The sequence below is a fragment of the Pipistrellus hanaki genome (genome assembly GCF_964339955.1).
Source record: "Pipistrellus hanaki genome assembly, chromosome: 5".
Lineage (NCBI taxonomy): Eukaryota > Metazoa > Chordata > Mammalia > Chiroptera > Vespertilionidae > Pipistrellus > Pipistrellus hanaki.
Genome location: NC_140507.1, coordinates 30,825,181 through 30,848,361, shown reverse-complemented (window position 1 = coordinate 30,848,361; position 23,181 = coordinate 30,825,181). Strand labels below are relative to the sequence as shown.

Sequence of the window (23,181 nt, the reverse complement as noted above, 5' to 3'; positions counted from 1 at the left end):
TCCTGGCTGCTGAAGCAGGCGTTCCTGGCCCAATTTTATAACTGAGAAAACTGAGGCTTAGAGAAGCTAAGTGGTCTCATAGCTAGTCCATGGGGGAGTGGACTTTGAACCCAGGGCTGCCCGGTTCTAAAGCCGAGGTTCCTCTCTGGCCTGGTTTATGCAACCAATGTCTTGAATCTGATCGGAGATCAGGCTCTTCAACAACCACCGACCATCCTTCCATCCCAGGCAGCCAAGCAGCACTGACCACATAAGAACAAGGACGCCAAAATGCAGCCTAACCTTGAAGGCACAGGTCAGAAGCCAAGCCACCTGGCGGGGGCGTGAACCAGGAAGGGGCCCCAGCTCTACTGGTGCCTACCCAACAGCATTCACCCCGCCGTCTGTTGCCAGGGAAGGCTCGCCCACCCCACCACAGAATGCTAATCTGGATTAGACTTAAACCCATTAGAGTCATTTCATTCCTTTGCAATGACTGGCGTAGGAAAGGCCACATTACAAAATTCTGGCAAGGAGACCTTGCTCAGGAGAACACATCTGCTGGAGGAGCTCCTGGGAATGGTTTCCAAGCTCTTAAAGCAGAGACACAAAGGCCATTTTCACCTTCAGATCCAAAAGGCTGAGAACATACCCTGCGGTGTGGGCCCTTCTTACATCGCTGACGGGAGAATAAAATAGTACCAGCCCTGGGAGGGCAATTTGCAACATCTGTCAAAGCCACACATCCATATCCTTTTGCCCCAGCGTTTCTAATTCTGGGAATTTATCCTATATGGAAACTAACAGATTTGCAGAATTTGTTATAATCACAAATATGAGAAACACCTACATGCCCATCAAAAGATGACTGGTTAGTCCGGCTGGTGTGACTCAGTGGTTGAACATCGACCTATGAACTCAGAGGTCATAGCTCGATTCCCAGTCACACATGCCCAGGTTGTGGGCTCAATCCCCAGTGGGGGCGAGCCAGATGCAGCTGATCAATGAATGTCTCTCATCATTGATGTTTCTCTCTCTCTCCCTCTCCCTTCCTCTCTGAAATCAATAAAAATATGTTTTTAAAAGATGGCTGGTTAAGCAAATTAGGTTATGTGCATACAGGGTTGAGCAAAAGTATATTTACAGTTGTTTGCATGGAAAATACAATAATTAATTAATCAATAATACAAGAATAAATGCTGTATTTCATGTACTCACACTATAAACCTACTTTTGCCAACCTTTGTATAATATATTATATAGCTATAACACAATATTAAGGATGCACTTTATGTACCAAATATTTTGCAAGGTGAAAAAAAAAAAGCAGTATCAAAAATGCCTAGAGTTGGCTATTATTTAGGGAAAATGAGAGTGGAGTAGCTAAAATTATACATTCATATTTGCTTGTAATATGCCCTTTTATACAAAGAGATCCTAGAAGCATAAACAAGAAAGTCCTATTAATAAGAATAAAGGATAATAATAATAATAATAATAATAAAAATAATAATAATTTTTATTGTATATCTTTTAAGTGTTTTAAATTAACAAACTTGTGGATGTAACACATATTCAATTTGGTCTGAATGTTTGTGTCCCCCTAAAAAATTCTTAAGTAGTAATCCTAACCCCTAAGGTGATGGTGAGGGAAGTACAGCTTCTGGGGGGATTAGGATATAAGGGCAGAGCCCCCAGGAGCAGAATTAATGTTCTTATAAAAGAGGCCCCAGAGATCCCTCCCCCCCTCAGGCATGTGAGGAATCATCTAAAAGACCACAGCCTATGAACCAGAGCCCGCACCAAACACGGAGTCTGCTGGCAGGATGATTCTGGACTTTCCAGGCTCCAGAACAGTGAGAAATAAATGTTTATAAGCCACCCAATCTGTGGTATTTTGTTATAGCCACCCAAATGGACTGACACAATTATACATTTTGAGAGAATAAAACAACCAAGGGGTGTTTTCTGCTTGTGGACATTTACATGCAGAGACACGAAGGCCAGATGGAGCCACAGCAGCCACTTTGTGGCCATGAAGGGCACGAAGGCGGAGTGGGAAATGGAAGATACTTGTGCCGTCAACTCCATTGTTCAGCTGTTGCATTAACCAAACCAGAGCTGCCCTAAGAACTTCTTGTTAGATGAGGTAAACCTCGTTACTGTGTAAGCCATCTGGGTTGGGTTTTCTGTTACTCACATACAATATCATGCCAGCGAGGTCACATAAGAACAGGGACTCCTAAAAGTGTCCTTGTGAGGACACATAAACAGACAAGCTGTGCTTCTACTCATGCTTCCATTATAAAGAGGAAATACAGGGTGCCTGGCCAGCAAGGCTCAGTGGTTGAGCATCAATCTAGGCACCAGGAGGTCACAGTTCAATTCCCAGTCAGGGCACATGCCAGGGTTGCGGGCTCAATCCCCAGTAAGGGATGTGCAGGAAGCAGCCGATCAATAATTCTGTCTCATCATTGATGTTTCTATCTCTCCCTCTTCCTTCCTCTGAAATCAATAAAAATATTTTTAAAAAGAAGAAGAAGAAGAAATACAGGAGTTCAGGGTATCACCGAGGACTGACACAATCAATTATATCTGCTCCTCCCCCCCCCCCAAAAAAAAGGAAAGCTCCATTAAAATAACAGTAAAGGTCTGAAGTGACAGAAGGCCACACAGATAAAGAGAAGATGACAGATAACAGCAATGGTTTGGATGCTGGAAAGCAAATGTGCAAGCGTCAGCGAGCTTAGCAGACCACAGAAAGCTGAAACATAAGCCGTCGTTCGGATGAGCAAGCCTGTTCAGAACCCCGAAAGGCCCGGCACTGAGGAGGCAGCAAATGCCTCAGAGGCACAGGGGGCTAACCACAGGAGGGTCTGTGGAAAGTCCACCTGAGGACAGGAACGCTGTCCCAGCTCCTAGCAACATGACCACCCACCCTCACCCAGAAGAGGATGGGAGGTAATTCTGCTAAGTCTGGGTCAACAAGGTTCTGGACTCAAAGACGGCAGACATCGCTGAGCATGGAAACAGCCAACTCACCTCACCAAGCACCCCACACTGGAGCCCAGTGGTCAGCACGCCTCGCCCACGCAGAGCTGCCCAAGGGGAACCTCAGGCCTCCCGCCTAGAGGCGTGGAAAGCCAGAGACACCAACATTTGGAGAAACGTCTCCGACAGCCTCTGATGAAAGATCAGAGGAAGCCAGAACTAAAAAAATTCCAAAGCAAATAGAGAGATTGCAGAAAACACAGAAAATATATATTTACATAATGTATTTTAATACCCTCAGAAAAAATAAAAGATACTGCATTTTATGAAATAAGACCAAGGGAGCTATACAAATGAATATTCAGAAAACCAGAAGAAGGGGAAAAAAGAAAAAAAAAAACTCTTGGAAATAAAAAAAATATGATAGCAGAAATATTTTTTAAATCAAAAGAATATTTGAAAAATAAAGTAGAAGAAATCTCCATTACAAATAGAAAATTAGAAAATAACAAGATAAGAAAATTCAAGGATTAACCTGGTCCATTATTCAACTGATAAGAGTTCTAGGAAAGAAAATAAAGAAAACAGAGAGATGCAATTATCAAAAAATTATACAAAATACTGCTCCAAAGCTCAAGAGAATGTATTCCATTCTCTTGGAAGATTTAACCAATCTCCCAAGTGTCGTATCATGAATAAAACTTTTTTTAAAAATAATAAAAGTTTATTTTCAATCTTTTAAACCATCCCAAGACACATCATCATGAAATGTAGAATAAAGAAGTGGAGAGAAGCCCTGGCCAGTGTGGTTCAGTTGGTTGAGCATTATCCCACGCAGGAAAAGGTTGCTGATTAAATTCCTGGTCAGGGCACAGGGTTACAGGCTCAATCTCCAGTAGGAGGCGTGCAGGAGACAGCGATCCATGATCCATTCTCACAGCAATGTTTCTTTTTCTCTCTCCCTCTCCTTTCCTCTCTCTCTAAAAAAAGTCAATAAAAATATTTTTTAAAAGAAAGAAATGGAGCCCTGGCAAGTGTTTGCTCAGTGGTTAGAGCATCAGCCTGTGCACCAGAGGGTCTGAGTCAATCTCTGATCAAGAGCACATACCTGGGTTGCAGGACGCAACCAATCAATGTGTCTCTCTTCCCACCCCCCACCCCCTGCCACTGCCACTGCCACTGCCTCCCTTCCACTCTCACATTTGCTTTCCACTCTTTCTAAAATTCAATGAAAAAAATATCCTCATGTGAGGATTAATGAGAAAAAAAAAAGAAAGGAAGGGTGTGAGGGAGGGAGGGAGGAAGAAAGGAAGGGAGAGAAATTCTAAAAACTTCCAAAGTAAATGCAGGTCACATACAACCCCCAGAATCTACAAGGTATGTGATGTATCAACAATGGGAGCTGGAAGACAATAGAACAATGCCTTCAAAACTCTGGGGGGAAATGATTTCCAATCTAGAGTCAGCCACTCTATCCATCAAATGTGAGGCTAGAATAAAGACATTTTCAGATAAACAGGACCTCAAAAAACATACCTCCCGGTCACCTTTTCTCAGGAAGTTAGTTCCCCCGAAAGAAGAGAAGCCATGGAGGAGGGTGAAGCGGGCTGCCCTGGAAGTAAGAATGTGGATGCTGATTGCAGGGGGCAACAGTCTAGGCAGGACCCACAGGCTGGAGGCTCAGAGGGGCTCTCTGCAAAATAAACAAACAAACAAAACAAGTCCGTCACTGGATGGAGGTGAAATACCGTCCCACTCTGCATAACCTACGTCGGTCAATGGCAGACCCCACAGACAGCAGCGGTCCCATGGGAGTCCATCGGAGCTGAAAAGTTCCTATCTATCCGCCTAGCGCGTCTAGCGGTCATGAAAGTCATAGAGTAAGGCAGTACTCGCGTGTTTGTGGTGATGCTGGTGTTCGCAAACCCACCGTGCTGCCGGTGGAATAAAGTATAGCACGCACAGTTCCGTAGTAGGCTATACCATCTAGATTCATGGAAATGCACGACGCAATCGCCCAACAACAGGTTTTCAGTCTGTTGAGGAGCTTGGGAAATAATTTGTAACTGGTTCATATAAAAAACAAAACAAAGGAAAAGAAAGGGGCAGTTGTTAACTCCTGGGAAAATTAAAAGTTGTACAAGACACTATAATCGTAGTACAGTCGTCCCCCCTGCCCTTGTCCACAGTTCTGCATTCTGAGGTTTCAGACTGTGGCCAAACATAGTCTGAAAATATTAAATGGAAAATTCCAAATAATGTGATGATATCTGACACTCTCCTGCTCCATCCCACCCAGGATGATGTAGTCATCTCTTTATCCAACATGGCCACACTATCCACACTGTCTGCTACTGACTTGCTACCTCCCAATTAGTCACTTAGTAACCATCTTGGTTATCAGATGGAGAGAGAGAGAGAGAGAGAGAGAGAGAGAGAGAGAGAGAGAGAGGGGGGGGGGGGAGTTATCCACATGATATTTATTACAATATATTGTTGCAATTATTCCATTTTATTATTAGTTACTAAAAGACTGGTGCACAAAATCCATGCATGGGGGAGCGGGGTATCCCTCAACCCAGCCTGCACCATCTCCATCTGGGACCCCTTGAGGGATGTCCGACTGCCTTCTCACAATCCAGGACTGCTGGCTCCCAACCGCTCTCCTGCCTGCCTGCCTGATTGCCCCTAACTGCTTTTTCCTGCCAGCCTGATCACCCCCTAACTACTCCTCTGCCAACCTGATTGATGCTAAGTGCTCCCCTGCCAGCCCAATTGCCCCTAACTGCCCTCCCCTGCCAGCCTGGTCCCCCCCCAACTGCCCTCCCCTGCAGGCCTGGTCTCCCCCAACTGCCCTCCCCTGAAGGCCTGGTTCCCCCCCAGCTGTCCTCCCCTACAGGCCTGGTCGCCCCCCAACTGCCCTCCCCTGAAGGCCATCTTGTGACAGCCATCTTGTGTCCACATGGGAATGGCCACCTTGTATGTTGGAGTAATGGTCAATTTGCATATTACCTTTTTATTATATAGGAGGATTGTGAAGCCCTTACTGTACCTAACATAAATTAAACTTTATCAGAGGTATGTAACTATAGGGAAAAATAGCAAATTCTATAATTCAGTTCTATCCATGGTTTTCAGCATCCACTGGGGGTCTTGGAATATATTCCAAGTGGTAAGTGTGGTTCCATATGTGAATCTCTGTGAATAATAGCTACATAGTCATGTTAATGTAAACACTGAATATTAATTTGACCCAGAATGAAGATTACCATTCTCAGATGGATAGGGAAGGGAAGCTGGTGATAGACGGTGGAGGAGGATGCCATGCAGATTAAAAAAAAAAAATCTCTTCCCTTTCACACACACACAAAAAAGTCAGTGGATCATATTAAAAGTTTTTTTAAAAAATCAAAAAAATTTCAGTTTAATCAAGTAGTTTAGAAATATGGATAAAATAGAAGAAATGGAAGAAACACTGGTTTAAACATTGAAAGCAATTGCTGTCTGGGAGCTGGGAGCATAGAACAACGAACGGAACAGGTCACTTCCACCTTCCCTAGGCCCCCCAGGCCCCTCACCCCTGCCCACATGTGATCACAGCGATCTGTCTAAGATCTGCCAGACTGTGCGGTGGGAAAGCTGCATCTGCTATCTTTCATTTACATCTTCATGATTAGCGGTCTTAGGATGTTTGGGCTGCTGTGACAGAACTACCACCGTGTGGCTTATCGGCAACACATCTCTCACAGTTCCGGAGGCGGGAGTCCAGGATCACGGTGCCAGCCGGCGTGGTGCCGGGAGGGCCCTTCCTGATCTACAGAGGACTCGCTGTGCCCTCACCTGGGGGACGGGAGGGAGCTCTCTGGGATCTCACCGGGCCCTAATCCCATTCGTGAAGCTCCGTTCTCATCACCTAATGACCCCCTGAGAGCCCCAGCTCCTAACCACCATGGGGATTAGGCTGCAACATAGGAATGTTGGGGAAACACAAGCATTTAGCCTATGGCACTCATATATATTTGGTGATAAAAAATAAAATAAAAACAGGAGATACACAACATTTTTTTAAAAGTAAGGTGTTGGCATGAAAATGTCTCCAGGATGTATTAGTCAATGAAGGAAGCAATTTGCAAACAATAAATCCAAAACGATACTATTTATGTTTGAAAACACCCACAAAACTCAGTGCATATGTGTCAAATCACGAGACTTGTCTGAAAAAAGACACATCAGCAGTCACTGTGGTCCTTCCTTCAGGATGGGGGGGAGGGAGCAAGACTGGAGAGGACCGCCCCTTTCTCCATGAGAATCAAATGCTCGGGCTCTGGACCAGCCAGCCTGGCCCTGACAGACAGGCGGCCTCTGGCCTGGCTCTCCGTTTTCTCCTCTATACAACGGAGATGATGATACTCCCTCCAAGGCTTGTACGAGGATTTAATGTAGGATATGCATAAATACACAGACATACACCACTAAGATCAGTGCTTTGTGTGTTATTTATTATTGTCCATAATGTTTAATTCCGTAATTCCTTAACAAGAACAATTTCATGTATTATGGGATTTTTTTTTAACCAAAAGGAAAAAAATAAGGCAAATCAAGCTGAGAATATAACAAAGTGCCCATCCAAGTCAAGAGCTGGCACACACGGCACCGACCCAGGAAACTGCCCACCAAGCATGGCCACCCTCACCAGACACGGAAGAAGCCCAGGGTGAAGCACCTGGAGTGGGGGTCAGGAGCCGGCCAATCCCTTCCCACCCCCCAGCCTCAGTTTCTCTCCTGTGCCATGTGGGGAGGGGAAGCAGAGGAGTGTGGGGTAACGACTAGAGAGTGTTCCTGGCTGTGCCCACTCCTCTCAGCTGTGCCTCCAGCTCCACACCCACCCCCTGGAGGTGCCACACACCGCCCTCCCTTCTCCCAACAGCCAGACTGCTCCTCCGGGAACGCAATCCGCCAGTGTCCATCGGCCCCACGTTCAGAACAAGGCTCCTCTGTCAGATCCCAGCCTGGCCTGGGCCCTCAGAGCGAGCTCCTCCTCTGCCCACGTTGTCCACGGGCTGCCTCTCGGGTCCGGGCCAGCCAGCAGGCAGCTGCCACCCTCTGCCGCCACCCACGTCCCTGGGAACCGGCTCCCGTCCCGCTGGAGCTGGAGCCGCATTTCGGCGCCTACAGGTGCCCACTCAGACGCCCTCCTTTAAAACGCTGCACACAAAGCCTCTTTTATCTGGTTCAAAAACACGCTTGAAACGCTTTAAAAGCCTTTGCCATGGTTTCCCATGTTCTGCTCTCTTTCAGATGATAATATTTTTAATTATAACAATCATTAGAGCATAATACCTTCAATTTAAGCAATGGGCTCCATTCAGAATATTCAAACGGGGGGAAGGTGGCTGTGGGCTCCCGCAGGCTTTCTCTGTGCTGGTTTCAGGAACAAGCCTTGGGCCCGGCAGGTGCTGGCTGCAGCCCGGAGGGGCAGGCTGCTCTCGGGAGGGCAGAAGGGCCAGGCCTCCCAGGAGCAGGCCTCGAGGGGCCCCCCACAGGCATTCCAGCACAGGAATGCCCAGGACTCCCTGGAGAAACTCTGCAGGGACCTATATTCCCAATGGCTCCCTACCAGGTGGCTCCACACCTTCAGTCCTCTCCTCACAGCACCAGGCTTATCTCGCACAAATCCCTGCACAGCCCTGGCTGGGAAGGTCAGCTGGTTGGAGCATCGTTTCATACACCAAAAGGTTGCAGGTTCGATTCCAAGTCAGGGCACATACCTAGGTTTCAGGTTTGATCCCCAGTCAGTTCATAGAGGAGGCAACGGATCAGTGTTTCTCAATCACGTCGATGTTCTCTCTCTCTCCACCCCCACTTCCTCTCTCTCTAAAAAAGTAAATAAAAACATATCCTTGGATAAGGATATTTTTAAAGCTCTGCACACACCACTTGGACTGCCCCAGTCCGTATATTCTTCACATACAGGAGACATAACCACCAACCCCTGTTAGGCACCAGCCCGGTGCCAGGCACCATGCTGGCAAGGTGACCCAGTTTAGCTCTGAAAGTCCTACATCCTGGGAGTCTCATCAGTTCCAGGCAAAGCAGGATGGTTGGTCACCTAACATGCTACGCACTGGACATACAGCGATGAGTGAGACTTGCTCCCTGACCAGACGCAGACTTGGTCTAGAGCAGGGGTGGGGAACCTTTTTGCTGCCAAGGGCCATTTGGATATTTATCACATCATTCGCAGGCCATATAAAATTATCCACCCCCGCCTCCACACTTGACAAGATAGTTGACATTTCCCTGCTCATGAGAAATGCCATCACAAACACCTCTAGCTCCACTCTCCCGCAGACCCCTGCCTCTACGCCTCTCCATCCATGTGGGACTCTAGAGCCTACAGAGGGGGAACCGCTGCCCCAAAGTTTGGTGGGCAGAACGAGAAGTCTGGACTTGGTCCGAGGGTGTCATCTTAACTTTGGTTCATGGAGGATCTCATGTAAGTGGGAGCTTTCCCCCAGGCCAGATCTCTGTTGGGACTTCCAGGGCTTTAAAGGATCATCATCCTGACAGTCATAGAGTCCAACTCAAGGCCCGCCTCCTCCAGGAAGCACTCCCGGACTTCCACTTTCTTACAGCTGATGAGTTCACTTCCTCTCACCTCTCCAACTAGTCTATCGGTATATTTTTATTTTCTGTGAAAAGTGTGCTGTACGTTCCCAGTTCTCCACCCACTCTAGTCACTGCCTCAGACCCTGGCTTTTCCCTTGGCTTGATAAAATAATGCACCAAAGGAAATGTCCCCGCCAAAGAGCCCAGCCTAGGGCAGGACTGGATGCTGCCTCGGTCCCGCTCTCCTCCTGCTTTCAGTGCATGGCCCCCACCACGCCACGCCTTGTAGCCTTTTCCTTTTTAATACAAAGGGGCCCATCTGTCCATGCTACAGAGAGTCATTCCCCTCTAAGGGGCAGAGGTCCTGGGACTCATAAACCACAGGTCAATGCTAATCCATGTGCTTCCTTCCCCGGGGCTGTAATCTTTCACATAAGCCATGGCCGGGCTACAGTTCCCTCAGAGACAAATGCTCATGGCCTTGCCTAATGCATTCACCGACTGTCCTGTCTCAGAAGCAACACTTACACGCATGCACACACACACACACACACACACACACACACAGGTCCAGCACTGGCTGGTCTCACATCCCACTTGCCACTCTGGGACCTGCCCCACCTTCCGTGTGACATGTCCTGAATCTCCCCTCACCGAAGAATTATTTTTTCCAGCAGTGGCAGGGTTTGAAAGGATTGATTCCAATTTTGAAAGAAGTTCTACTGTGGATAAAATGCTATCAAACAGCATTGTGTGCTACAGAGAAATCGTTCTCGAAAAGGAAGGGCCAATCGATGTGGCAAATTTCATTGTTGTGTTATTTTAAGAAATTGCTACAGCCACCCCAGCCTTCACTAGCCACCACCCTGATCAGTCAGGAGCCATCAACGTGGAGGCAAGATCCTCCACCAGCAAAAAGATTATGACTCGGTGAAGACTCGGAGGGTGGTTAGCATTTGTTAGCAATAAAGAATTTAGAATTAAGGCACATCCATTGTTTTTTAGGTGTAATGCTATTGCACACTCAATAGACAGCATCGTGGTACACATAACTTTTACATGCACTGGGAAACCAAAACATTTATGTGACATGCATGCTTTATTGCAATATTCATTTTATTGGGGTGGTCTAGAACAGAATCAGCAAATCTCTGAAGTAGGTCTGTATGTTTCTTAAAGACAGCCATTGTTTTAAAGTGTGTGTTTACTGATTTTTAGAGACAGAGGAAGAAATGGGGAGAGAAACATGGATCAGCTGCCTCCTGCATGCCCCCTGCTGGGAATCCAGCCCAAAGCCAGGGCACATGCCCTGACCAGGAATCAAACCAGCTACCTCTCAGTGCATGGGGAGAGGCTCAACCAGCTGAGCCACACTGGCCAGGGCAAGACAGCCTTTAAAAGGTACTGTCAGAAAACGTCTGATATGTATTTGCATCTTCATTGAAAATACCAAGAAGCTACTGTAAAATGGAGAAGTACATTGATAAGGCAGAGTTAAAAATAACTGTGAGGAAAGTTTAATGAATGATAGAGGGACATCAAAGAATAGCATTGTCACTGTTCCTGATAGACAAAGGGAAAAAATAAATAGTGTAAGAGAGTAGTAGATAGCTAGGTGATTTCCACAAGTAGCACCAGGAAGCTTTCTCTTTGTCTTAAGAAAGCCATTTCCACACACCTACCTCAAAGTATTTCCCGTTGTTTTGTTGTTGTTCAATGCTTCTGTGTCACTCCCCTTGGTTTTGTCTCTCTTTTATCTCTCTCTGCCCTGTTGCTGACCTCAGCTCTAAATTGGCTAAAGTGCCTTGGAGACTGAAGAATCATTTGTGGGAAGAAAGATCGGCTCTTGTAATTCCCCCGTTTAAAACCCTGGCATGGTCCTGGCTGGTTTGGCTCTGTGGACAGAAGGTCCGCCGCTCCCTGTCCCGCTGGCCGAGGCGTGGCTCCTGGCCTCACCCAGCATCTGCATGGCCGTCTGTGCTGCCTGTAAATCCATGCACTTCATATTCCCCATGATCTACCGCAACCATTTTTCTTCATGAATGTTCAGTTTCAGGGAACGTGGTGTGTTCCGGAGATACATTTACATTTCATTATCTCTAAGAGCCTAACTGCCGTAACTAATGCCAGATTAATAAGCAGCCCCGTCGCACAACTCCTTCAAACGACACCACTTACGGTCTTGCTGGCGGTGGGACGGGCGCTTTCAAACACGGCGACGGCTGAGAAGGGTCTAAATGTCTGCATCTCCCATGGGAGACTCTGCACCATGTTTTTCCAGAGCAATTAAACCTCAGCCAGCACAGTCTGTCTCCCAAGCCCCCTCAGCCGGGGCCTGAAGGAAGGTCCAGGTTGACGCCCCTGGGGGCCTCCTGGTTTTCCCAATCCCCACGGCCCCCCACAGGGCCCTCGGTGCAGGAGGCCTGACTCCGAGGCTGGGAGCATAAGTGACAGGACCGGGCACCGTTTGCTGCTGGAAGCCTCGGGGACAGCCTTGAAGGTTTGATGTTAAGTTTAGAGACATCAAAGCCAGACTCCCTGGGGCACCTCCCTAAAGCCAGCGCGTATGGCCTGCCTGCGAGGCCGCCGCAGGTCCCGGGCCCTCTTCGGGCCTTACGCGGCGTTCAGAGGCCCCTGACGTGGGTGCATTGTCAGTCCCAGGCGGTGCTCTTTGGGGATGTGTTTATTATTATTCTCTTTTTGCAACACAAGGAGGAGCACAGTTTCCCAGCAAAATATCAATGAGAGGGCAGGTTCCAGAAATCACCTCCTCTAAACCTCCCTCTCACCTGACTCCTTCCTCAAGCTCCCCCAGCACTTCAGCCCGTGCAGCTGACGGGGCTTTGGCCCCTGCGATGTCTCTTCAGTGTCGTGTACCGTGTTCGCGGAAGGCCCTTCCCCCACGGGTACGCTCCGCTCCGAAAGCTTGGTCGTGAAGTGATGCCCAGGCTTCGCTGACGCGGCTGGACTGCCCTGACCCTGCCCTCCGATCGCCTCTACCCGTTCTCCGCACCACCTCCTGGACCCTGGCTTGCCCTGCACATGTGCTCTTGGCCTGACCATGGGCTTCAGCACAGCAGACCCGGGCCCAGAGGAGCCCTGCTTGAGGAAGTCCATCCTTTCTTTCCTCTCTGTGCTCCAGGGTCCAAGGCCCCCAAAGCTCTGCCCCTCTGGCTGTTACCCCCTCTGACCAGGTAGATGCCCAGAAGCTAAGCCACCTGTGCCTCCCAGTCTCCTCCCCAGGAAGCCCCCAGGCTCTCCCTGGGCTCTGGAGAACAACACTGGTGCCAGCCTGGGCAACGGATGCCATTCCTCAGTGGCTCCTACAGTCTGCAGGCTCTGGGGGCCCTTTCCCTCCCCCTGGCCAGAGGGGGAAAGCAAGGCAGACCAGAGAACCTGTGGGATCCGTGACAGGACAGCTCCACCTCTGCATCAGGAATTGGCCTGCGTCCCTGGATGCAGCTTAGAAACCAGCCTCAGATCCTCTGGAAATCACGAACCTCCCGCTTCCAAGTGTCCCGCCGAAAGCCTCCGGGTCCGGGAAAGGCTGAGTCCTGGAGACTCGTGGGGAGTGAGAATTCGCCCTCGTGCAAGGGGACTGACACGCCGAGCCTGCTGAAGGTCACGGGGGAGGGAGGGAGGTGCAGCCAGAGAAAATGGAGGTCTCATCCCTTCCCTGCGCGGTGACCCTGGAAGAGCTCACTGGGCAGGAGCCAGCCCTGCGGGTCGCAGCGCCCCTGCGGCTCCCCGGCCAGGAACAGGGAGGTTAATCAAACACAGGCCGGGGGTCTCCCGGGGGACCGCTCTTGGCTGCCTCTGAAGTTTACAAAAGCAGCGCTTCTGATGCCTAAAGGCTGCCTGCCACGGCTCCCTGTGAGTTATTACACCGCAGGCTTTCGGGACACTCTGTCCGCAGCGCCTTGGGAATTAGAGTAATTGTATTTTATCTGTTTGCCAAGAGTTTTCAGTAAACTCCTTTAATGTGCTTTAAAACCCACAGCCCCGAGTCGCCAGGCCTGCCTCCTCGCATATGCACCGGGCCCTGAATAAACACAGGCTGATCTATGGGGCTGGAGAGGACACTGTTCGTGGATTTACACCCGTTACCAAAACACACATTCATCTTAATGACGCTGCTCACCACACAGCCCCACACAGGGAGCCCGTGAAGGTCACAGGCACGGGCTTTCCTCCCAGATGGTCCCCTCAGCCTGCAAAAGTCCCCCTGGTGGCCCTGTCCCGAGGGCTCCCCAACAGGCAGCCAGGTCTCCTGCCCCATCCCTAGGAGCCAGAGACCTGGGGCACCAGGCCTCTTCTCCTGCCCCCCAGCAGGGCCCAGGCAGCTGTGGGCACTGGATGCCACCCACATAGACTCCAACAAGGGGATACCCCTGAGTCACCTTCAGCCAGGACAGGGGAGCAGAAATGGGAGGAAAAGGAGGAAGAAGCTGAGGCGGAGGAGCCTGAGGAAAGAGGAGGAAGAAGGTGGTTGGGGTGGATGGAGGAGAAGGTGCTGGAGAGGAGCTGGAGCAGGGAGGACAAGGCGGAGCACACTCCATCTCCAAGCCACACCCCACCCTTCAAAGCAGGGGTCCACTCCAGAAAAGCCACCAGGGGGAATGGCATTGGGCAGAGCTGTGCCAGGCCCCCTGTCCTTGAGGGGTCTCCACAAGGTTTCTACTCATGCTTCTCCGTGTCCCCATCTGGAACAGAGGAAGGTGGCCCAAGTGATCCCTTGAGGCAGCCTGGTACCACCCTCACGACCACCATGGTGGCCCAAGCCACCTCTATGTCTCACCCAGACTATGCCATCCTTCTCCCACTGCCCCTGCTCCTGTCCTTGCCCTCCTGCAGCCTATTGTATGTGGGAGCCAGGGCTATTCTACTAGAATGTAAATTAAGTCATGTCACTCCTCTACTCAGACCCTCCAATGGCTTCCCTCTCCATCAGAGCAAAACATTTTATCTCAGTTAAAACCTGCAGGCCGAAACCGGTTTGGCTCAGTGGATAGAGCATCTGTCTGCGGACTGAAAGGTCCCGGGTTCGATACTGGTCAAGGGCATGTACATTGGTTGCGGGTACATCCCCAGTAGGGAGTGTGCAGGAGGCAGCTGGTTGATGTTTCTCTCATCTATGTTTCTAACTCTCTCTCCCTTCCTCTCTGTAAAAAATAAATAAAATATATTAAAAAAAAAAAAAAACCTGCATGGCCCTACCTGCCCTGGCCCCAGCTCCCCCCATCACTCCCATCAGTCCCACCACCCAAGCCATCACCTTCCTCTCTCTTGTCACACCATCCAATCTGTCAGCAGATCCTGGCAGTTCTGCCTTCTCAACATGTGCAGAGTGTGATCACTGTGCTCCACCGCCATCCCTGGGCCAAGCCACCACCCTCTCACGGTGGGTCATCACACCAGCCTCCTCCTGGTCTCCAGCTCCCACACATCGTCCCCCACCCGCCACCATCTCGTCCATGCTTGTGGCAGGCAACACGATGCCACCGCCCACAGATGCCCATGCAGTGGTCGGCAAACTGCGGCTCGCGAGCCACATGCGGCTCTTTGGCCCCTTGAGTTTTTAGCCAAGGCCAGCTTAGGAGTATCCTAATTAAGTTAATAACAATGTGCCTACCTATATAGTTTAAGTTTAAAAAAAAAAAAACTTGGCTCTCAAAAGAAAGTTCAATCGTTGTACTGTTGATATTTGGCTCTGTTGACTAATGAATGAGTTTGCCGAACACTGCACTAATCCCTGGAACCTGGGAACATGTTGCCTTAAATAGCAAAAGGGATTTTGCAAGTGGATTAAGGTTAAGGATGGGGAGAGAGCACCTGAAGGAGGAGGGTGGTCTGGTGAAGGAGATGTGGCAATGGAAGAAGGTCAGAGGGAAGGCAGAGTGAGAAGGTTTCAACAGCCAAGGTAGCCTGGTCCCAGGGTTCCCCAACACAGGCAGTGCTGACTTGAGCTGTAAGGGGTTCTGTGCAAGGATGAGAGAGTGGCCTGGAGAAGCTAAGAGCAGCCCACTCTGAGAGTCAGCGAGAAAGAGGGACAACAGTCCTACAACCATAGGCAGCAGCCTTCTGCCAACACCTGAGTCAGCTGGGAAGCCAAGCCTGCCGTCAAACAGGCACTCTCCCTGCCCACACCCGGATTTTAGCCTGGTGACACCAAGTCCTACTTCTGACCTCCAGAACTAGAAGGTGATCAATGGATGTTGTTTAAGCCACCAAGTTTGTGGTCATTTGTTACAGCAGCAAGAGGAAGCGCATCCAATTCCCCACCCAACAGCCTGGGGAAATCTAAGTCAGACCATGTCACGTGTCTGCTCAAGACCCTGTGGTGGCCTTTAGTCTGACTCAGGGTAAAAATCAAAGTCCTTACAAAGGCCTGGGAGGCATCAGAGCAAACATAGGCTGGGCCCTCCTCTGAGCTGGGAAGCGCTGGCGTCAGGGAGTGCCGGTGGCGCTGAGGCCCTTGCAGCCTGGGCGCTGGACACCGGCCAGAGGGTTCAGCCACATCTGCTGCCTGTGGGGCTCCCTTTGCCAGGTGTGGCCCTCCTGCCCAGGGGGCCCCAACAAGCAGCATTCCCTTGAGGGGGCCTCCTGTGAAGTGTACCAAACCGGAAGGAGAACTGAACCAAGTGAGAGCCTTGCCTTCCAGACTAGAACCTCTGTCCTAGTGGGAATGTGAGTCTGGGAGCCCACCACGGGCAGAACCACAGGGTGCTTTTGGCTGTGTCCCGGCACTCGGCAGACACCAGGGGTGAGGCTGGGAGGTGGCCTGAGGTTCGGGCTGGAGCATCTGGAGAAGCAGCACTTTGTTTTAAAAATAAGATGAGGCCGCATGTTTGGCACTAATGATCCTCCGATCCTATCACTTTAAAAATATCCCTCAAAGACCGCTGTTGTCACTGCATGTTTAGCGCCTTCCATTTCCAAGGCTGCGAAGCTCCCAGGGGCCTGCTGGGTGCAGACCGCAGATGTGTGTGTGAAGGGAGCAGTGATGGAGTGGGACCCTTCCCCTCTGACAGGGGCTTGGGGCTGCACTTCAGCTGCTACTCACAAGGAACTAAGTAGGGGTGCCCGGCTCAGAAACCTCTTGCACCCTTCCCTGGGGAGCTCAGGGGTCAGCCCAGCCTCCCTAAACCCACCTCTCCCCTCCTCCACATTCACACGTGGCTGACAGGCCTCTTAGGGACACGGAGACAGACCCTCCGAGCGCCTGGGAGTTCAGAGTCCCTGGGTTTCCCCAGCAGGAGGCACAGCTCGATGGGAGAAGCCCAGAAAACCCAAGTCTGTGTCTACTATGGCCTGTCCTTGGGGAGACTCAGAGACGGCAAACGGGAATAGGGAAGCTTTAGAAACTGGCGCAGCATCCTGAGGTTAAATCACAGGAGTTCCTTCTCCTCCCCTGAAGGTCTGAAACTTTCCAGAGTTCCCCCAAAGTTCCAGAGCTGTCACAGCAAGCTCCTCTCCGAGTATGAACTATCGAGAGAACATTCAACTTACCCTCTGGTTTCTGTGTCCCTCTGGCCCAGCGGGTCAGAGAAGAGAAAGTTAACGCGGGTGTTTGCCAGCTACGGGAAGTAGCAGTGGAGACCCTGGGAGTACCCCAAAGCCACCCTCCGGTGTCTGGGCGAGCGGGGAGACGTCAGTCACTGTTTTGAAGAATCTTTCCCGAGAGTCCCAGGCGGGGGCTCAGAGGGCCCAGGGAAGCTGAATGTCCTCCCCTCTGGCCTCTGAGTCTGTGTAGGGACACACAGCGGCCAGGCTAAAGGCGGGATGGATACCCTGGGGGCCGGCCTTTGGGACAGCTCTCTGGTCTCTGAGGGCGGCAGGGACTGGAGTCTAAGAGCCCATAGCATATGCGAGGCTGCCAGGGAGCAATGCTGAGTGCCACTGAGGCAGCCCCTACCTCTGCTCTTTGACTCTCCCAGCTGCCGGCCTACAGAGCTGGCTGAACCTGATGGCCATTCTCCTCCCTCCGCGTCGGTCTGGCTAGTGTAGAGAAAGGACTCAAAGAATGTAAGGTCCAGAAGGGACCTAAGACTCGGCCTTCCTTCTGGCCATGCCCACCCCAATTATGGAGTGAGGACAGCGGATAGAACTCCACTCTCTGGCTTTGTGACCTTGAAACTGCGAGATCCTAGTCTCTGGCTTGTTAGGGGACCGAGTCTTCAGTGAGATGCTGCATGGGAAGCTTCTGCTTTTCCGGAGCCCACGCTCAGGGGCACAGCCGGGCTGGGACGGAGACGCTGGCAGGGCTGACTGGCGCTGCCCTGGAGGTGGAAGTGGCCTGCCCGGGGTAAGGCTGCGTCTCCTACGGTGGAGCCTGCTGCATGGCCCATGTGTCAGCAGGCACAGTGCTGCTTCGAGAATATGCCCCATCTCCTCCTGCAGCAACCCGGCCAGGTCAGGCTCCTAAGTCAGGGCCAGAGGCGCCCCCCGGAGGCCTGGTCTCAGTGTCAGAGCTCAGAGCCACTGTTGTGAATTGTTTCTGAGCTGCTCACCCTTTCCCATGCTGCTTGGTCTGTGGGCTGTAGGGCCGCCTGCTCGGGGCCGATGAAGACCAGGATAAGTGAACTTGCTAGGTTAGGCATCCCAGCCCAGAGAAGGCCAGGTGAGAACGTGGCCCCACAGCTGCTGTTCCCAGAGCGCATTTCAGCAAAGGCCCCCTAAACTGCGAAGGCCCCGGGTGGAAGCTGCAGCGGCGATGGATGTGCTTGCTCTCGGGGCCGGACGGGAGCTGGGAATCAGAGTGAAGAGCGAGTGTGTGGTGGGTGGAAGAAGCTCTGCGGGCCAGGCTGCAGGGGCCGGCCCAGGCCCGGCCGGGGGAACTGCCTGCTTTCAGGCTGGGGAGCACCATTTGGAGAGAGAGAGTTGGATGACCAGTGAGAGCAGTACCGATGCCCACCCAGAGGGCAAGGGAGCCCCGGCCTGCCAGTCAGGCCGCCCGCCACCAGCTCACTGTGGGCCTTCGGGCTGGCGTCTTTGCCACCCTGGGCCGGTCTCTTCATCGGTCCTGGGAGCCAGTTAACCTGAATGGTCCCTGAAGGTGGTGAGACTGAGGGCCTTTCCTTGCGTTGCAGGGGGTAACTTCATTAAGTCAGGGGCATGAGGGCATCAGCTCATGCACACTATCCCCAGAGATAGACTCTGGTGCCTTGCTCCAGAGGAGCCCAGTGTTCCAGGGAATTCCAAGTCATGGTGAGAGCGGAGGGGTTGGGGTCCCATTCCCTCGGGGGTTGAGGACAAAAAACTATCTGAGCTCCCTTCAGGCTCCCCAAGGGCAGAGGCAGGAAGGGATTAGGGCTTGAGAAGTGAGAGAGAGATGTGAGGTGACCCACCGCTCTAAGTTACTCCTGATCCAAGCAGCAGGACCAGCCACACCACCAGGCACACCTCCGGGTGCAAGACAGCAGCCCGTTTCTAAGTATCCTCCTCACAGACCCCACGCCCCCTCTCTCTCCCCTCTCTTGCTTCTCCTCCTTCCTCCTGCTCTTCTGTCTGCTCCTCCTGCCTTCCTGCACAGTATACTCCCTCTCCCTGCCCGTGGCCGAGTGTTCCGTCTACGTATTAGTTCTAACATGAAATGCAATCCCGCTGGCCTGCTCAGCGCCGATGAAGATTGGGATAAGTGAACAGCTGATGAAGTGGCCGAGCCACCAACGGCTGAATTTCCTTGGACTCTGGGGTGAGGGAAGGCAAAGCAGGAGGGCAGGGTCACCTCTGTGTTCCCGGAGCCCATCCTGTGTGGGTACCCATGGCAGCTGCACAACTAACACTTGAAATAGTCGTGAGTTAATGCTAAAACAAAACAAACGGGCAGTTCTGCCTATAGAAACCCTCCTGAAAACCTTAACAAACCCTAACCCTAATAGTAAAAGCTAAAATGTTGCCCTTATATTTACTGTCTATGCAAAAATAAAATAAAATTAAATAAAAAAATTATTAAAAATTAAACAAGAGTTATATTGTCAGAGACAACATAGATCTGGTAGCAAAGAGTATTATGAGATACACAAAGTCACTATAGAATTGGATGCTTTTTAAAATGAATCAACAATAGCAGCCCAACACAAATAGGTGGCTCACACACCGTGGCCAGAAATAGATGCTGGGGAGGGGGCAGAAATGCCCTTGACTGCTCATTCCCCTCTCCGGGTGACGGATCCAGAAGACGAATAGTGAAACTATGGGCCTGAGCGACGTGATAAATGTGACCCATCGCTGATGTACGGAGGGAGCCCGTGTTAGGCCCCTGGGGCTGCTGTAACAAAACGCCACAAATTGAGTGGCTTTAACAACAGAAATTTATTCTCTCCGAGTTCTGAAGGCCAGAAGTCTAAAGCGAGGTGCCAACAGAGCCAGGCTCCCCCTGAGGCCCTGAGCAGACTCCTTCACATCTCCCGGCTTCTGTGGTGGCCGTCCCTCCGTGGTGTTCCTCAGCTCACAGCGGCTTCGCTCCCGTCTCTGCCGTCACACACGGCGCTCTCGTGTGCCTCCGCCCTGTCACACACGGTGCTCTCGTGTGCCTCTGCCCCGTCACACACGGTGCTCTCCGCGTGTGCCTCTGCCCCGTCACACACGGCACTCTCCGCGTGTGCCTCTGCCCTGTCATTGTGCCGTGTCCCCCTGTGTGACAGAGTTCAGTTCCCCCTCCCCTCCTAAAGCCATCAGTCACACTGGATCGGGGCGACACCAAGGCCTTCATCTTTTTTTTTTTTCTTTTTTTTAATATATTTTATTGATATTTTACAGACAGGAAGGAAGAGAGATAGAGAGCTAGAAACATCGATGAGAGAGAAACACCAACCAGCTGCCTACTGCACACCCCCCACTGGGGATGTGCCCGCAACCAAGGTACATGCCCTTGACCGGAATCAAACCCGGGACCTTTCAGTCCACAGACCGATGCTCTACCACTGAGCCAAACTGGTTTCGGCAAGGCCTTCATCTTAACGTGCATAAATCCACAGAGGCCCCAGCTCCAAACAAGGTTACATTCATGAGCATCAGGGGTTAGGACGCAGCGTGTCTTTTGGGACAATACCATTCAGCCCATCACAAAACGCAACGACGAAACCAGAAGACACATTTTCTCGCACGTGCGCTAGTGGAGTGAGGTGGCGTGCCTTAGACTTTTAGCCACTGTAGGTCCATGTCTGCGAATTTATTCACGTGAGTGGAATCAGTATTCTTCCCGAGTCTTACAAGCCTCTTTTACATCATTTGTTGCCTCTCGTGTTTCACTTCAGGTTTCATTTATTTGTATATTTGTTCTTTCTTTGATCATTTGGACTAATGGCTTTGTGGATTATATTCAAAGGCCGAATTATTGATTTTATCCATCAAGACTCATTTTTTTCTGTCTTATTTACCCAGTTTTATTATTGCTTGCTTTGCTGATTTTCTTGGACTCTTTCAGCCACCACTAAGATCTTTAATGTAGAGATTCAGTTCACTGTGTTGTGGATTTTTTATCTTTCTCAGCAACATAGAGATTTAGAGTAATACAGTTTGTCTAAATGTACTATTTTGGCAATGTCTCATAGTTTGATATTTTGTATTTTTTAAGTTATTCTGATCTTTGTTGTGGATTTTCTTCTTGATTTGTGTATTTTAAGACAATTTTTATAAAATGTCCTTATCGTGTATATCCTCAAATTACTTCAGACTTATTTCTAACCTTTCTAAGCCTTGGTTGGGGAAAGTGGTAAATGGAATTTCACCCACAGTACAGCATGCTCTAGGGGAAATGGTACTGTTTAGGAGTCCAGGTATGACCACTGTCAACATGTGTGTGACCATGGACATGCCCAGCCTCTTAGGCTGGGTGGCCTAGCATGTAAGCCATGCAGAGTTGGCCTGCCTCTCAGGCCAGTCTGGATATACCTTTGCTTTCAGCAAAATACTAGCCCAGAAATTAAATATAAGTGCAGAGCAAGCTAAACCTTTGTCTCCAAAGAAAGAATCCACCATAAAGCAGAGCAAGAAAAATTCTTCAAATCTCCTCTCTCTCCCTTTACTCTGTCAGCATCCTATCCACCTGCACTGTGCCCACCCTTAGGAGCGCTCCCATCCAGACCCTGCAGGCCCCTCCTCTTCTGCCCCTCCTCCTCCCTGCACTCTTTCTGCTTCCAACCTGTGCTTCTCTGGCCTTCCCAGTGGAAAGTTGCCTTTCGGGCTGACGGTGCAGCAAAGGCCGAGTCCCCTCATTGAGGCTGGGTGGGCATCATGAGAGGAAAAGGGTTTAGATGCTTTGGTTCAGCCACATCTGTGGAAGGTGCCTGCTCTCCCTGAGGCCAGAGGCTGGGTGCAGATCTGAGTCAACAACAGAGGTCTGGGGGCCGCCCACTGAGGGCCAAACGGAGAAGGATGTGGCCTGGTCTTGGCTCTCTACCCACCTCCAGTGTCACCCAGGAGGCTAAGCCACCACTTCTGAACACCCACCCCAGCTCTCTGAAACGGCGCCCCCTGCTGGCTGGTCCTTCCTGAGACGGTCCCACTCGCTCCCCAATTAGCTACCAGGGCAGCACTGCAGTCACTCCACCTGGCTCGGGACCTGACTCACCTCCCGCCATCACCAATCCCTCTCCTCACTCCCAGAGGCAGGTGACAGCACGAAGACGCCCGCCAGAGCAGAGAGAGAACCGCCATGCCTCCTCCTGTCTCTGAGTCTGCTCCTGCCAGTCCCACTTGACCTTTGGCTATTTATTGACCTTTGGCCATTTCTTACCCTTCAGGTCTCAACTTCATAGCTGGAAATCGGAGCACATACCGAGGGCCAGGCACTATGCCGAGTGCTTTGCAAATGTCCTTTCATGAGATTTCACAACCACCAGGCGAGGTAGATATTAGCATCTCCATTCCAGAGACGAGGGGACACTCAGAGAGGTGAGCGCGCTGGCCCACCGCCCCTCCCCTTGCACGGCCGGGGTTCAAATCCAGAGCACCTGGCCCCAACGCCCCCCGTTGCAAGCATGCGTTTTCCTGCCCTAAACGTCACTGGTTCCGGAAGGTTTCCGTGACCCCTCCCCACCACCCCTCACATTCCCACCTGAGTCTGCCTCCTCTGGCAGCCTGACCATGGCCAGTGCTTGCCTGGCTCTCTGCCTTCATCGCTAGACAAGGAGCTCGTGGAGAGCAGGAAACTGATTTGGGTTGTTAGCTGCTCCATTCGCAGCACCTAGCGAAGGGCTTAAAACTCATTAAATGCTCAATAAATGTTGGCTGACTGAATGAATGGATGGATGGATGAAGAGGTGGACAGACGCTAAATGCTGGAACGGGGAGATTAATAAGACATGACAGCTGCCCTCAGGGACACTCAGTGTGCAGGTATAAAGGACAGACAAGCAAGAATAAGGATGCAGGTGACTGTGAGCAGGCGGAGCATGACACCAGTCGCCCGAGGCAGGGGCCCAGGACACGTGCTCGGAGAACCCTCTTCCGATGAGCGCTCCCCTAGGCGGAGCCTACGACCTGCTGAAGCTCAGGAAACTCCCTTCCTCCAGGCGTGCTTTACAGGCTCAGAGCAGTCCCTGAGCTGGAATGAACGTTTAAAGCCTGCTCTAAACCTCAGGAATAAAAGTAACTGTT

The 23,181-nt window shown here is 50.9% G+C and overlaps 1 protein-coding gene across 1 annotated transcript in view; it reads right to left on the bottom strand.

The window, feature by feature from the left end:
* The window catches only part of FSTL4 (follistatin like 4), a 518,038-nt gene that overhangs the window by 489,016 nt on the left and 5,841 nt on the right, over positions 1–23,181 (bottom strand). Inside the window, exon 2 of the mRNA XM_084886586.1 lies at positions 4,507–4,663. The gene's annotated coding sequence lies outside the window, so the exon portion shown is untranslated. The remainder of the gene's footprint in view (positions 1–4,506; positions 4,664–23,181) is intronic.